Genomic DNA, 14,426 nt, shown 5'->3' with positions numbered 1-14,426 from the left:
GGAGGGTCTTAATGGGTCTCAATCTCACGACCCTGAGATCATGACCTGAGCTGAAACCAAGAGTTGGACGCTTAACTGACTGCACCAACCAGGTGCCCCAAAAGTGTGACATTTTTTTTTAAGATTTTATTTATTCATTTGACAGACAGAGATCACAAGTAGGTGGAGAGGCAGGCAGAGAGAAAGAGAGGAGGAAGCAGGCTCCCTGCTAAGCAGAGAGCCCCATGCGGGGCTCCATCCCAGGACTCTGGGATCAAGACCTGAGCGAAGGCAGAGGCTTTAACCCACTGAGCCACCCAGGCACCCCCATGTGACATTTTAAGATTAAGTAATTTGGGAAGATGGTTGTATTTTTATGGCTATTTTAAAAGATGGTTTTAACTGGCAGTTAGTTCTGTTAAGTTGAGGTCATTGTTAAATGCTTTTATGCCTATATTTTCACTGATAAAGTTTTAGCTATAAACAATATATAGTAACATTAGATAGTTTTGAAACATCTCTATGAAGATTAATATAATAAAACCTCAAATACTACTATTTTTAACTTGCCAAGGTACAACATCAAAATATTTGCACTTTTTGGCATGTGTGATCTGGTAATAATTTGTATAAAATATGTGTGAGAGGGAGATTGAAAATTAAAAGGATGAATGCAAAGCTACAAAAATTATAAAAGTGCAGGGCAATCTACTTATGTGTGTATTAATATATTTTTCTTTTTGTTATTCCTTATTAACAGTAAGATACTTATTTGAATACATATCTATTTATCTTCCATTTTAACATTTTTAAAGTTATATGAGAGAGACAGAGAAAGAGAGAGCATGCATGCAAACGTGGGGTTGGTGAGGCAGAGGGAGAAGTAGGCTCCCCACCAAGCAGGGAGCCCGATGAGGGGCTTGATCTCAGGACTTGAGCAGAAGGCAGGTGCTTAACTGACTGAGCCAACCAAGTGCCCCATATTTCTTTAATCTTAACAAAGGGCATCAGATTCTTATTTTATTGCTTTTGTTGATTATTTTTTATTCCAAACTGAATTCTTCAAATTAGTTAAGATTTCTCAAATCTCTGACAAAGTCCCATCATTTGGGGCCAGGACACAACTGTCTTTCCTTCGAGTAAGCTAAGCATAGAACAGACACCAAAATGAACGGGAGTTCAGGGTAGCAGGACCCCGTACTGTATGGAGTACCTTGTATGTGGCATCCAGTCATCTCTGTGGAGCCCTCGGAACCCAGGATGGCTGGCAGTCTCCTCCCTAGGAGTGCCTGGATCCATGCCCCAAGATAAAATGAAGGCAGCTCAGAACCTAAGGTAAGAGCATTTGCCTTTTTAAAAAAACAATTAAGTTTTATATGGTTATGGTTAACTTACAATATAATGTGCAGTGTTATATTGGTTTCAGGTGTGCAATGTGATAATTCAACACTTCTGTCCATCACCCCGTGCTCATCACAAGTGCCTTCCTTCATCCCCATCACCTACCTCCACCCCCCTCACCCCGGTAACCACCGGTTTGTTCTCTATAGTCTGTTTCTTGGTGTCTCTCTCTCTCTTCTTTGCTCATTTGCTTTCTTCTTAAATTCCACATATGAGTGAGACCCTGTGATATTTGTCTTTCTCTGGCTGAGTTATTTCATTTAGTATTATACTCTCTAGCTCCATTCATGTCATTACAAATGGCAAGATTTCATTTTTTATGGCTGAATAATATTCCACGGTCTGTATCTACACACCACCTCTTCTTTATCCATTCCTCTATTGATGGTCACTTGGGCTGCTTCCATTATTTGACTGTTGTAAATGATGCTGCTATAAACACAGGGGCACCCCTGTGTTTATGAATCCGTTTGAATTTGTGCATTTTGGGTATACCAAGTAGTGCGATTATTGGATTGCAGGGTAGTTCTATTTTTAAACTTTTTGAGGATTCTCTGCTGTTTTCCATAGTAAAGAGCCTTCACTTTTCCTAATTGATCTTTCCTAAGGCACTGCAACTCCCCCCTTTTCAGTGTCCCAGATAGCACATTGGACTTCCTACAATGGATGAAGGCAATCTCACTTTCCTGAGAACTTTCTTGTTGTTTAAACAGAGTAGGAAATCTAGTTCTAAATTCCCACGCATTCTCTGATGGAATGGAACTGCACTGGTGGTGAGTAACTGGTTTGCCAAGTTGAGAACATGACAGGAAACCAAGCAGGGGTCAGAGGATGCCTCTCCAATCTTTGGGGCTCAGGTCCTTCCTTTTCTGAACTGCCAGGGGAGGGAGAAAATCATGCATTGATGATGTCCACTCTTGCAAAGTTAGATAAACCAATGTCAAAAGCAAATTGATAAAGGGGCCAAGTAAGGGAGAAAAGAAAGCCACTGAAGGAACTTCCAACGTATTGATTTCTTTCCCCTCAGATAGGTCACTCTTCAGTGTACGTAGGCATATGGCATAATGCCTGGCACAGAAAAGAAGCCATTCCTCTTCTGTAGTGTGGACATGGCCCTAGCTGTGCTGAAATGGCCTTGAAGATACCGTCTGTGTTTTATAGGGAGGAAGGAGCGGAAGATGAATCTCCTGTGATGTCCCTTCTTGGCAGCAGAAAGGGAAGATAATTTGTCATCTTTTGCTCTCAATCAAAGAAAGGTAAGAAAATAAATTTGATGAAGAGCAACCTGGAGCCTACAAATCCAGCAGGTCCATAATTTCCCAAGCAGATCCCCAAATGGATCTTGAATAAAAATGTTCCTTTCATACCCATGCAACCTCTCATAATAAGGCAGGATTTCTAGTCAAAATGTGTCCGCTGTGATGCTGACAGCTGCCCAGTGGGATGGGGTCATATAACAGCACCACAGGCATCCAAGAGACATAGGTTCTCGACCCCTGTGTCAACCTCTTGAGTTCCCAGGGTCGGGTCAGCATCCTAAGGATGCCTGTGTTCTCATTCTGGGACAACTCTGGGGTATCCCACAGAACAGGACCATTCTTTCCCCAAAGCGTTCCCAGACCCATTTTGTGGCTTGCTTTGTAAAGGGACACCGTGAAGCATGAGAACAAACATCCTGGGAGTGGATGTTGGGGCAGAGATTGTCAAATCATTGAGAAGCTCTGGAAAAGACAGGCCTCCTCTCCGGTATGGTTTTGTTGGGAATTATGGATTCATACTGGGGGAGTCAGAGATAAAGAAAAGATGCCTTCTTTCTGCATCCCATAAAATACATGGGCCAACATAGTGCATATTTATCACGCAGATTTTAATTTTTCAACCATTGGCCAGCCCTGGATTGTAATCTGTAAGGGATATGCCAATGGTGACATTAGCACTCCACTCTTCCAGGATCAGAGTTCAGGAGACCCTGGGCTCAGGAATGGTACCAAAGTAAAGGAAGGACTCCACTAGTCCCCAAAGTTTCTCTCACAGTTCCCTGCCCTAGAGCTATACACTTGAGCTCCTTAGGAACTCCCCGGAAGTCTTATTGTCTCATAGTTTGGGTGCACTTTCCTGGTTCTAAGTACCACTGACAAGGGAACCTGAAGGGTAAAGATGGTAAAGTGGGTGGTGATGGGCCAACCAAACACTCCAGAAAAGGGGAAATTCGGGACCAAAGTAGGATCCCGCATTAAAAAATACACTATTTCAAGGGAAAACTCCAAGTTATCAGGACAAGTTTAAACGAGATCACTCTGTTCAAGATCCTCTACTTTCAAAGGTAGAAAGCAAATTTCCATGACGAATGGGAAAGAAAACAGCTTTTTGCGTAAGTAGTGAAGTTTACATTATTGTACAATTTGCTTATGCAGAACATGTTAATCTTTAAAGATGGATAATAAAACACTGTACTTGGGGACATATAATTGGACATTTTTAATAGCGTATTATGTTTCAAATGTTCTTTTCAGAGTACGTTAATATATAGAGTTACGAAAGTGATAGTAATCACCCTAATAAGTGGTGTGTAAATAACTCTGCCCTTTCAAGGCTTATATATGTAAGGTGAAAAACGGAGTATGTTCTTTTTTATTAAAAATACTGGGGTGCCTGGGTGGCTCAGTCGGTTAAGCTTCTGCCTTCCGCTCAGGTCATGATCCCGCTCAGGTCACGATACTATGTGGGACTCGATCCTGGGCTCGAGTCCCACATAGGGCTCCTTGCTTGGCAGGGAGTCTGCTTCTCCCTCCCCCTGCTCTTGTGCTCTTGCTTGTTCTCTCTCCCTCTCAAAAAATATATATAAAATCTTTAAAAAAAAAAAAAGGTAACAATGGGGCTTGCTTTCTTCTGAAGGTGGCAGGGGATTTTGCTTTCTTATTCACTGGAAGGCCTATGGGAACCTATGCGCCAATCCTACCTTCAAAGGAACACTTCCCAGATGAAGAGCATCCCTCTACTAGAGCTAATTACAATGTCCAGTTTAGAAAACATGGAAAAGACCATTCAGATGCACTATTCCAAAAATTAAATAGAAACAAAATCACTGTCTTGAAAAGATATCTGCACCTCTGTGTTCATAGCAGTTTAATTTACACAAGCCAAGATATGGAAACAACATAAGTGTCCATCAGTGGATGAATGGATAGAGAAAAATGTGGTGTATAAATACAATGGAATATTATTCAGGCATAAAGAAGGATATCCTTTCATTTGTGACAACACAGATGAAACTTGAGGGCATCATGTTAAGTGAAATAAATCAGAAAAAGACATATACTATATATTTCATTTATATGTGGACTCTAAAGAAAAAAAATAACCAAACTCAGGTATAAAGATTGGTGGTTATCTGAGACAGGGCGAGGGGGTATGCTTCGTGGGTGAAATGAGGGAAGGTAGTCAAAAGATACCAAACTTCTAGTTATAAGTAAGTCCTGGCAGTGTAATGTATTACGTGGTGACTCTAGCTAACAATACTATAATATATATTCGGGATTTGCTAAGAGGAAATCTTAAAAGTTGTAACTATTGAGGTGATGGATGTTAACTAAGCTTATCCTGGTAATCATTTCACAATATATACATATGTAAAATCATTATGTTGTATACCTATAACTAACAATATATGACAGTTATATATCAATTAAAAAATAAAAAAATAAACATTGCAAATACTTCAGAAAAATCAGATGGTTAGAGTAATAAGTGTTGCTATAAATCCCTATTCTGTTATTCCCCCCTGTCATCAGCAATGGTATTGTAAATGAAAGGAAGATGAGATTTCCCCAACTAAGTTTTGCATATGGCAGGAATTTTAAGGGTGCATTATTTTAATCAAATGTCATTGCATTATTAATTCAAGATCTCTTGAACTACATAAATACTACTGAATTAATAATGCTCATTTACCTATATTGGCTCACCTAACATACTTTTACTCCTTTAATTCTGACGATTGTCATGGAACTTTGGAGATCCATTTACTAGACTTAGTACAATGTGCATATTTATTTATGCAAAATAAGAACACATTTGTCCTGTCAATTTGCTACATCTGTCAACTCCATCCCCTGGTTCCAGCTCTCAGCTTGAAATGTGAAGTCTGGTTGTCATGCATGATCCCAGGTAATTTATGGGCAGAAGGTGGCTCTAGGAGTTACCTTCTGTTTGAACGGTCCAAAACTCTAACCCAAAACTCTAAACCTCCTTTGGAAGTGTTTTATGATCTTGAATATAGTAATAACATGAAAACGAGAATCTAGCATATAAACAAGCAGGTGAAGTGAAAGAATAAACTAAAATATATATCTACATGATATTTAACCCAGAGACTTCATAATACAAAGTCTTAGGTAAGTTACCTTGTGATCTTGTAAGTTACCTTGTCGGCTTGCATCATTGTCACGTCTTTCCTTATCCTCCCCAGCCTCATACCAATCATCAGAGGCAGGTCCTAAGACTTTCCAAAATGCCTTTGTCTGATATTTTCTATGTAGCTACAGTCTTATTTCTAGATGGTCTATGAATGTTCCTTCTTAACAAAAGCTCTTCCTTACCTTCCTAGATATCAATCCCTGTAGAGCCGCCTGGAGATTAGGTGGGCAGGGAACTATATTTTAGACCTTCTAAAGAGTGTCTCCAAAGCAGACACAAGATGTATCCAATTCACAGAGGTAGTTGAGACTTGAGGTGACAGAAAGGAAAGGACAACGAAGTAACAGCTACCGTATTTTAGATGTCTCTGAGTTTGTGTCTATACTGCTCTGTTAAAGACCTCACTATTTCAGAGGTATCATGAAATCTGCCCATGGGAGTGACTTTTCTAAAATGGGAATAATAACTGTATCTGCCCACTAGAGTTGTTGAGAGCCTTTAAAGCAAGGTTATATGTAGAGCTCAGTGCCTATCTGTAAGATAATATTGTGCGGCCACGAGTCATGTTTGCAGGGCAGAGAGAAACAATGTTGTTAAACTGGTTTTTAAAAAAATACAAGACTTTCGAATTAGAAGAAATCTTAAAAATTAAACCTCCTGCCTTATAGTCTTATAAATGAATAAAGTAAGTCTGAGAGGAGTAAAGTGATTTGTCAAGTTTACCCAGGTAGTTAGGGATGGGACTGCCATGAGCACCCCAATCCCCTCCTTCCTGGTTCAAGTCTTCTCTCCACTATTTGTAAACAAGTTACAATATGCTTGTTTTTAAATCCAGCATATATAGCTATGAAGACATACCCTAAGATCCCCTTTGGGAATAAATTGCATTCTTTAGAAAATGCATTAGCTTCCTGAGACCACGAGGGCTTAACTTCACAAAATACTTCCTTCTGCAGAAGAGTTAAATGCGGCCACTCTCAGTCCTTTTCAATTATTGGATTGGGTGGGCCAGTGGGCCTCAGACTCCTGGCGGGCAGGTTCTCTGTCAGAGACTGTATGCAGCTCCTAGCCAGACACAGCCACTCTTTCCCCAGCCTCCACGAAGGGCCCTTAACCATGAATAATATATGTTCCAGAGCAAAGACTAAACATCAACCAGCAATTATATCTCTTCAGCAACACACAGTGAATCGAGTATCTGGATTCCAGGAGCAGAAGGAAGTTTGCTTGCATGTAGGCATCATAAGATTAAGGTGAGAGTAGATACACCTGGGAAAGGGGAAAATAGGCCAAACTGAAGAGTATGAGGAAATTAGCTCAGCTGATTTGATGTGAACATCTGCAGAAATTGTTAATGGGCCCTGTGTCTAATTAAATCCACCAGACATATGCATGCCTGTTATCTGCGGCATGGTGTTCTTCCCCACGCTGCACCTGTTGCTGGCAGGGGTAGACTTGCATTCTGTCACACACAATGTCATGATGGTTTGAGGGAGAGAAATTCGAGGCTCCAGTCTGATTCACTTAGAGACGAGCATATCACCAGGGGAAGGCAGCCACGCTCAGAACTCACACTGAGATACTCAGAACTCCGAACTCAGACTCAGAGGCCGATACACTGGGAACTCAATAGTGTGCCAACCCCCAGTCCAGAGCTCCCCACAGTTCCGATGGAGAGATCTGACCCCAGGGCAGTGGAGATTTCAGGGAAATATTCATGCCGTGAGCCTGATTTCGAAGAAAACAGTCAATCTGTTATACTAGAGGACAGAATGTTTGAAGTTCAAATAAGCCTCCATTTGTGTACAAATGACTATTCTGCAAACAACCAATGATCTTTGTGCATCCAAACTGGCTTGTTTTGGACAGATGTTTCCTTGGTTTTTCACATGTGGTCAGGCAGCAGTTGGTGTCTAGCCATGTCCCAAGCTGTTCCTTTGAAAAAATGGTCTCTACTAATTCAGCATCAGCTTAAGGTACTGGGTATTGGGTTCCACCCAGTCTACTGGTTGCCTGTGGGTGCATCGAGGAAGCAGCAGGGCCCAGGGATTAATAATGCAGGCTCAGGAGTTATTCCACCCCCCACTTGCTAGTTATGGAACTCCCCAACGAGTTGCTTCAGCTCCTTCACCTTAATTCCCTCATCTATAAGGTGGAGAAAACAGTAGCACCCACCGCACAAGGTCCTTGGGAGACTTAATGAAGCAAGACATGCCAAGGGCTTGGAGTAACACTGGCCCAGTGGACATGCCCATATTTTCTTTTTTGTTTTGTTTTGTTTTTACCATTTTACATTATTATAGTCTCTACTATTTTCTCCTTCCCAATTAGAATTTCACATCCTCCATAGTGTTGCTCCTGAGTCAGCCATTGTGAGCAGTCCCCACTTGCATGTTTCCAAAATCATCTTCTTCTTCGTGGTTTCTTTGCAAACTGCCCGTGGGTCCAGAATGAACAGATAATGACCTTTCTATGTGGAGTGATGACATCATCTGTTTTATTAATTTTGCCAGGTAGATGGCTTCATATTCTTTTTTTTTTTTTTATTTGTTTATTTACAGCATAACAGTGTTCATTGTTTTGGCATCACACCCAGTGCTCCATGCAGTACGTGCCCTCCCTATTACCCACCACCTGGTTCCTCAACCTCCCACCCCACCCCCCACCCCCCTGCCGCCCCTTCATAACCCTCTGGTTGTTTTTCAGAGTCCATAGTCTCTCATGGTTCATCTCCCCTTCCAGTTTCCCTCAACTCCCTCTCCTCTCCATCTCCCCATGTCCTCCATGTTATTTGTTGAGATTCCTGAAGAAATTAAAAATAGAGCTTCCCTATGACCCTGCAATTGCACTGCTGGGTATTTACCCCAAAGATACAGATGTAGTGAAAAGAAGGGCCATCTGTACCCCAATGTTTATTGCAGCAATGGCTACGGTCGCCAAACTGTGGAAAGAACCAAGATGCCCTTCAACGGATGAATGGATAAGGAAGATGTGGTCCATATACACAATGGAGTATGATGCCTCCATCAGAAAGGATGAATACCCAACTTTTGTAGCAACATGGACGGGACTGGAAGAAATTATGCTGAGTGAAATAAGTCAAGCAGAGAGAGTCAAGTATCATATGGTCTCACTTATTTGTGGCTTCATATTCTTGAAGTTGATGGACAAATCCAGCATTGGGATTAATACAAAATCTTTCTGGAACATAAGCAGATGTATCTCTTCATTCCAGATGTTTCCATACTGTATGTAATAACAGAGGCAACACTCCTGGAGATCCCTGCATTTCCATGGACAGTAACTTTTTCTCTACCAATAAATTTTTTAATGATGGGAAAATGACGTATTCTATTTTCAACTGGGTAATCTGCAATATCCAAGACTAAATAGCTAAATAATTATTGAAAGGTTGACTTAACAAAGTTTGCTTCAGTGTTTTGTCTTTTGCATATTATAGGAGTTAGTCCCTGTTTCTGTAGTAGAGGTAAGTTTGCTTTTCCATAGCAGAAGAATATGGGCCTAAAAACAATCCAGGTAAAATTTCCTGCATCTCTCTTCTCATTGGGTAGGTCCATTCCTCAGGCATCTTCCTTGCCCTGTGGGAGCGAGGGGACCCCCAGCTTCAGGTCCCCCTGACCTTCAGGTCAGGGCCCCAGGACTTGTGGGTGGGGTGTGAGTGGGAGTTATCTAGTCCCCTGTTCCAGACGCTGGGCTGCCAGTGGCAGAGAAAGGAAGGAGGGCAAGTGAACTGGAGGACTGACAGTGAGCAGCCAGCTTACAACTAACACATGCAGACTAAAGGGTCCCAGTGACTCTGGCAATGACGACAGGGAAGAGGAGGGTTGGGGGGCTCATATTCAGCTGCCATGCTGCTGCTGTCTCCATCCCCTTGAGTCTCTACACCCCTCAGGCCCCACAGCCTTGGGCACAAGCAAGAGCCCTACCAAATATTTCATTTACTGACGCCTGAACGAGCTGTCTCCAGCAGGTGCACTGGTAACTCAGTGCTCTGATTTTCCATAAAGAGAAGAAATGCACATTGAAAGCCAAGCCTGAGGTTGAACAGAGCTATTTCAAGACCTCTGATATTATTTAGACCCAATATGTTGTTTCTCCTGGTTCCATATACCGATAGCCACTTCATCACACACATACCCTGCTCCTCCAGAACCCACCCCCCTACACACATACGTACATGTTCATGAGCACATGTGATCTGGGGAGTTAACATTTAGGCTGACAGGAAGTTGGGTTCTTGGTTAGATTTTCCCACAAATTCTGTTAAAATGTATATAGTCATGACTGCTTAAATGTTTAACTAAAGTTATGATAACAAGGGAATACTTTAAATCTAGTATCTCTCACTCTTGGCCTAATGAGGACATTTTAGAAAATACATACATCCACACGCCACTCTGGAGTGATGTAACCCAGGCGAATGAGATCATGATGTGAAGCATTTTGTGGTCTTAGTAGGAAGTTTGGAATAGAAGTGGAAGGACATGTTGTTCATGGAAATAACAACGCAGATGACTTCAATGACTTCTGCAATAACAAAACTCCAAGGGTGTTTGTACTCTAAGGTTGTAGATATTCTACAGAAGACACATGAGATCACTGTAGTTAATGCTGGACTCTCCATAGGGCCTCTTAATGGATACTGTGCTATTTTTATCTCTTCATCTGGTCTTATTTCAGCTATATTGAGATCTGAATGATGATTTAAACAATTGTTTAAAACACAGTGCATTATTCCTGTCACAATGAAATCAATTTTTTATTTTCAGCCTATATTTAAAATTGTATCCTTTCACTGAACAGAATTGATTCAGTTAGACTTGTAAATAACATCCTGTGATGCTTTAAATGAACACGTGGGTCTACTTTTGTAGGCATTTATAAATTTTATGAATTATATGTATAAAATATAGTGTCAAATTTTTAAAAAGATACTAAATAAACACTACTATTCACATGCACATCTCCTCCATATCATGTCTGAGAAACTTCTGCTCAAATTAACCCCCACGGAGTAAAAGTCTGTGCAAACAGATGGACTTTGCACCTTGCCCTAAGGGTCAGCTGGCTGGAGGACTGTGAGCTTGGCAGCAAAGCTCTTCGTCAAGGACCTTCCCATAAGAAAAGCTTCATCTTCATCTCAATTCAAGCGACATGAACAGGACTTGGCTTCCATCATAGACACAGCATTCAGCTATGCTTCCAAAGGATCCTGTTAGCGCTGAAGACGGTGGCACTGATGATGGCCGGGAGGCTGCGAAGCATGTTAGATCTTCCCAGGCACTTTCACGTGCAATCTCATGATTGATACATGCAAACTTATAGAGTAAAAAAAATGTATATGCAAAGTACTTTTTCAGGTAAAAAAAAGAAAAAAAAAAGCCCTTTCATTCAATCTGGATTGGTGAATTTCTCACATCAAAAGAACTCTAAAATGTATTTGAGTATGTCTCAAAAATGCAATTTTAACATTTTTTAATGTGTAATCCAGACGAGTAAAATACCAGCAACATTCATTTGGGAGCCACAGAACACCCAAGTCATTCAAACACAACACACTGGATACCCCTCCACTGACCCAGCCAGAAGAAGTAAGAGGAAATTCGTTGTCATCAAGGACTGGTAATCAGTGATGCATGCTGCAGCTGCATTATTCTAAGGGAATCTGATTTTCCCCCAGAAGAAAATTCAGGAATGTGATTATTTCCTCTCTCTTCCCTGAGTCTGTGGACAGTACCCATTTTCTGTTCTCAAGTGGGAATGCTTGCCTCACGGTGTGTTTGGCAGAGTACAAAGTGTGTTTCTGAACAGAAGTGCCTATGGGATCTTCTCTAGGACCATCGTACAGTTCAAAAGAACTTTGTTCAGGATCGCCTAATTTTTTTTTCTTTCTTTCTCTTCTTCCCCTCCCCCCCTCAACCATTGTTGGAGTGTCACATGGGCATCTCTCTCATCTCTCAGATTGATGGCATCGTCTAGGACTTCCCACATAGACAAGATAAACGAAAGGCTTCCACGGACAGGTATGTAACTGTGGAGACAGCAGTGCTGCAGAAGAGGCCTCCAGATCAGAAAGAATGTCTGTCCCACAGTCAACTCTCTGGCTCCGCAGTCACCTTTGACATGACTTGCTGAATAGGAGTTTGTTTTCCAATTTCCATGGTTCAGCCATAGGCCATGCAAAGTAAATACTAGTAAATGAGCAACAGTAGGTTCAAAGGAACATAAGACTAGAATCCCTCCTCCTTTGGAAGACAGTTTGGGTTGCATTCACATGTGAATCAATCTGTTTGGGGTCTTTGAAGTGACTTTGATTAAGAGTTGTAGCCCAATAGTAGTGAAGTGGGCAGAGTCATCGAAAGAATTGGCAGTTCCCATATGGATGTGTGGCCTGTGCACCCCATCCAGAAAGAGCCCCAGGTAATGGCCTTATATACGGAGTGTTTTCAGCTTCAGAAAAACAGATCAGGAACTCACTCTCCGTGGAGGTTTGCATGGAAATGGGTTTTGTTTGAAGTAAAGAAAATATTCCATGAGATTTCATGTTTTTATAGATCAGCTTTGAATTAAATGAATTCGTAGTCCATTAAAATTTTAAGTACTCTTTAATAAGCAGAAAGCAATAATTTCCCTATAAAAGGAGGCAGTTCATATATTTTCAATAATTTATCTGTTTATGAATAAAACCAAAAAATAATAATGCTCCAAATTTCAGGAACCACATAAAATCAAACACAGCGTATGAAACTCTCCTTAAATGTATTAGAAATGCTAAAATTATGAATATTTAGATCTTGTTAAGATGGTTGATTTGTAAATTTTGGGAGGAGAAAAATAGCAATTTGTTGAATGACTTAAATTTCTATCTCCTTCACCTTAAAAGAAGAATCTTGAAAATAATTTAAGAACCTGTTCCTTTGTCTTTTGTCTTGAATTCAAGTTACTATAAAATTTGCATCTGCTTCATTCATGTTTTCCAATTTAGCCTAATATTTTCTTCACTTTGAAATGCCTTTTACTGCTTACTCTGACAAACCGTGGAATTACCTTCTGATTCTCCAACATCGTTTAATTTTGGAAGCCCAACAAAGAGAAAATAGTTGAGACCAGTAGTATAGCTATCATAGTGGAAAGAACCTGGGCTTTGGGGTCAGAGAGAAATTAAAAACTAAGTGACCCAGGTCAGTTTCTCCACCTTTTAGGACTTAGTTTCACTATCAGAAAAAAAAATGAGACCATGATACTTCTTGGTGAGTTGCTCTGAAGATTAGAGACAAAAAAATCTAGACCATTAACTACACAGTTATTTGTTCAACAATGGCATTTGTTAACATTACATTGCTTAGGCCTGTTTTCAGATTTTCATCAGCTCTACCTCCAGTCCAGTTTCCTTTGAGGCTGGCACTGTTTTGGCTTGGGACACTACTATGTCCCAATGCATATATTTCCAGTTGCATATACTATGTCCCATGCATGTATTTTCAGTTTTCATGGGATTTAAGCCACAAATATACAAATATACAATTGATTTTTAAATTAATTTCTCTTAGAGTTGTTCGATTATGCTATGAATAACTGTGATTGATGTATCCTGCAACAGTACTGTGTAATTATTGACTTAAAGTGGAAAGAGGACAAACACACTCCCTTCTAACAAGACTATGATCATCCAATTGACTGAGAATTCTCTAGGTAGTGTGGGGAAATCCCAGTCTCCGTTTGTAGGCTGCAGAGAGCTGAAAGTCATCGCACTCTCCATCTTCCCGGCAAGAGTCTGGTTCTTTTCATCTCTGACCAAAAAGGGGTAAATGCCATTATTCTTAGCAAATGTTATTTCTAAAAAAACAGAAAGCTCTGTCCACATTGTGAGAAGATAGATTGCCTGGTTGCTTATTTATCTTTAGGAGACACCGAGGGCCCCAAGGGAACGAGACTCTGAATAACCATACAGCTCTTGAGCAGGTCTTACATAGGAAGCAGGAGCTTCAGCTCTCTGAGTCCACCAAGATGAGACCCAGCAGAGTTGGTGACAAAGACCCCCGTGCACACAGCATAAAGCAAACCTGGATTGAAGAGTTACCGGATACATGCTCACACCGAATTTATGAAGGGTGGGAAAAGCTAGGATACTTGAGGCTTTTCATAGGATAATATGCCAGGTGAAGTCATGAGGACACAATGGGTATTTCTAGACACTCTTCCCTATGTTTGAGCTCATCAGTTTGTCCTTATCAGTCCCAGCTAACACATGTCGTCACGAATGTGAATGCAGTTTGTGTCACAGACTAATTGTCTTGGGCTGTAACATCCTCCACCCCACAAGTCTTTCTTCTAAGGAATTAAAAATACTTTCTGTAATTCACAAAACACTCCTGCTAGTAGCATTTTGATTTATTGAAGGAAAGAACACTCTCATTTTCTCCCTTATATCTCCATCCTGCCACATGTTAAAAAAGACCTACTTTCTTCTTTTAACCCAACACTCCTTCAAAAAGCAAAATATTCCAAATTGCCATTAAACGTTCAGAAGGAAAGTCTGAGACAATAAGCAGGAATCCTCCTTTATACTCTTTCCTAATGAGATAGGAGATGTTGGGAAAGTTCTTTCA

At 40.8% G+C, this 14,426-nt stretch overlaps 1 pseudogene; it reads right to left on the bottom strand.

Annotated features, from left to right (window-relative positions):
* Positions 1-8,159: 8,159 nt before the first annotated feature.
* LOC123942150 overlaps positions 8,160-14,426 on the bottom strand; it is a 39,854-nt pseudogene continuing 33,587 nt past the window's right edge.

The sequence above is a fragment of the Meles meles genome, chromosome 5, assembly GCF_922984935.1.
Source record: "Meles meles chromosome 5, mMelMel3.1 paternal haplotype, whole genome shotgun sequence".
In the NCBI taxonomy this organism is placed as follows: domain Eukaryota; kingdom Metazoa; phylum Chordata; class Mammalia; order Carnivora; family Mustelidae; genus Meles; species Meles meles.
This window is presented reverse-complemented; position numbering and strand designations above follow the sequence as displayed.